We start from the raw sequence: 2,590 nt of genomic DNA on the forward strand, positions 1-2,590 counted from the left end.
TATTAAAATAACAAAATGATTAAATTAAAAATATATAGAAAATTAGTTATCATCAAAACATTAAAATTTGTGAATAATTCTACATGCATAGCAACAAATAAATTCAACTTAATAGAGCTTTTATGTATAAGCTATTTTTAAAAACTAACAACAGTAAAAAACAACAAGATTAATATGGGCAAAGAATAACTTAACTGTTGAGCACATTACAAATAAAATTCTAAAGCTACCAAAATAAATTATAGAGCCACTAAATCATAGTCTGATAAATATAACGTTATAACTTTATAGATTATAGAGAATACAATATAACTTTAATATTTAATATATTATACAATATAACTTTAATATTTAAAGAAACTTTTTGAGTTATTTTACTTGATAGTTGTATGATTTTATTTTATTTATCAGTTTTATTTATAATATGCAAAACAATTATGTCATTATCTGCACATATTAATCTTATCATTTTTTCTGTTGTATAACAAAAAATAATTTTTTATAGTATAAACAAAAATGTTAATACTTAACATTTTTCAGGGTTTTTTTTACATTAATTTTTTTTTTAACAAGAATTTAATAGCTTGAAGTTTTATGTGGGCAAACTAATTTCTACATAATTACTAGTATGTAATTGCAATTGCAGCCAATTATTAAAAAAATGTATTTGTCTTTTTCCGATATCAGTAAAAAAACAAATACATTACTAAAAAAACATGTACAAAAATACAAATATTTTACCGTTTTTTCCAACCACGAATATATATTTTTTTTTTTACAAAAAGTTGTTCATTGTTCATCTTATTTGACAATAACATTTGATTTGACAATCAAAGCTTTTATGATAATTGAAAACAAAATGCTTCAACTCAATAACCAAAATTAATTTAAATTACTAGCATATTTCTATATCTACTATAAAAAGTGCTAAGAGGGTAGCGATTAAAATGTTAAATTAAAAAATTAAATACGCCTCAGGAATTACCCTTACGGATATTTGATCCGGAAAAAAATTTTTCAACGTTCAAAAAACGTTCGCACTTTGAACTTTAAAAAAGTTTTTTCTTTTTTAACGCTTTTTGTAACGCCAAAAGCGTTTAGAAGGTTGAAAAATTGATTTCGTCGGGCCAAACGCACGCTAATCAGTATGGGGCTCCTTAAAAAGAATAGAAAAAACTATAACTAATTTATATCTTATTATTGAATATATAAGTGAAAATTTAAGTCAAAATCTCCAATAGTTATTAAGTTTATTGCAAGTTAATTTTGTTATTATTTTTAACTTTCTGACTGATGATATCAAGGTAGCGCATGACTTTGTTTACTTTAAAAGTAGGAACAAACTATTATTTATTAAAGGTTTTCTTTACACAGATACAAAAAAAATTATTATTATTATTTTTGTTTTTATTGTTATAATTTAAGCGGTTTGTTAAATTTGTAATTAATTAGTAAATTAAAAATTTAAATTTTTTCTTTTAGTTACATAACTTGTTGGTTTTGTTACATAACTTAATTATTTCTTATTATTTAACTTTCTTGTTATTTTTGGTTTTTTTATTATTTTCAAAATGCCCGCATTTCGTTTTGACAACGCTGTAACTGATGTTGATACGATACTCGGTGCTTCGATAACATGACTTTTTTTTTTTTTTTAAACCCACATAGTGTGCTAGACAAAATATGGGCCTATAGAAACCGGTATGTTCAGTATGTAAGTGTAGGGCGATTAATGAAAGTGTTGTTTTCCTACCTTCATAGCTGCACATTGGTTTAAAATATCTTTTAAATTTAATTAAACTGATGATTCTGCTTTAAGGTGGTACATAGGTAAATAAACGAATTTGCTTATTATAGTATTTTTTGATATTTTATGTTTCTAAATTGTTATTGGACATTTGAAATAATGTAAAAAATTAAAAAAAAAAAAATTAAGTACCTAATTAGGACTAATTAAAGTCAATTTTAGCTAAAAAAAGGAACAATATTAGCATCTAAAACTTTTACAAAGTTAAGTCTATATGGTACTTTATGAGCTGAAATTAAAAATAAAAAGGTTCTAAAAATATTTATTCACACAACTCCACCGCAGATGTACACAATAAATATGACAAAAATTTTCATTGAATAATATAAAATTTAAGACTTTAAAATAAAATATTAAACATTTTCTGAATTTCAGCACATTTTACATATATCAGGGAACACTTGGTCCAAATTTGATAGAAAAAGCTCAAGTACTTATTTCAGAATCCTTGCCAGAAGATCCAAAACCTTGAGTGGAGAAAATCAAATGTAAAGTCAAAAAACAAATATTAAATTTAAAATTCTCTTTGTCCATAAACATTGCCTTCTTTGTCCTTAATTTTGTCATCAAAACCTTTTCTAGTTGCTCTCAATCTTTTTCTTTGTTTTTTACCTTTGTCACTAGCTTTAATGTTCATTTTCTGAATGCGGGTTTTATTTTTCTGATTCAAACCGCGAGTTGAAAAAACTCCTTCAGAGACGTTTAAGTTTTTTAAAACTGACAAAAAATCAACTCCTCCATCATTGAATGTCAAAACAGCTGATGCAACTGCTATTTCAATAA

The 2,590-nt window shown here is 24.3% G+C and overlaps 1 protein-coding gene across 2 annotated transcripts in view; it reads right to left on the reverse strand.

The window, feature by feature from the left end:
* The window catches only part of LOC105848725 (zinc finger protein 132), a 26,069-nt gene extending 25,038 nt beyond the window's left edge, over positions 1 to 1,031 (reverse strand). Inside the window, exon 1 of one of the 2 annotated variants that reach the window (XM_065805811.1) lies at positions 742 to 1,031. The gene's annotated coding sequence lies outside the window, so the exon portion shown is untranslated. The remainder of the gene's footprint in view (positions 1 to 741) is intronic. The other variant, XM_065805812.1, reaches the window with a different exon arrangement.
* Between the last annotated feature and the right edge of the window lie 1,559 nt (positions 1,032 to 2,590).

The sequence above is a fragment of the Hydra vulgaris genome, chromosome 09 (assembly GCF_038396675.1).
Source record: "Hydra vulgaris chromosome 09, alternate assembly HydraT2T_AEP".
NCBI lineage: Eukaryota > Metazoa > Cnidaria > Hydrozoa > Anthoathecata > Hydridae > Hydra > Hydra vulgaris.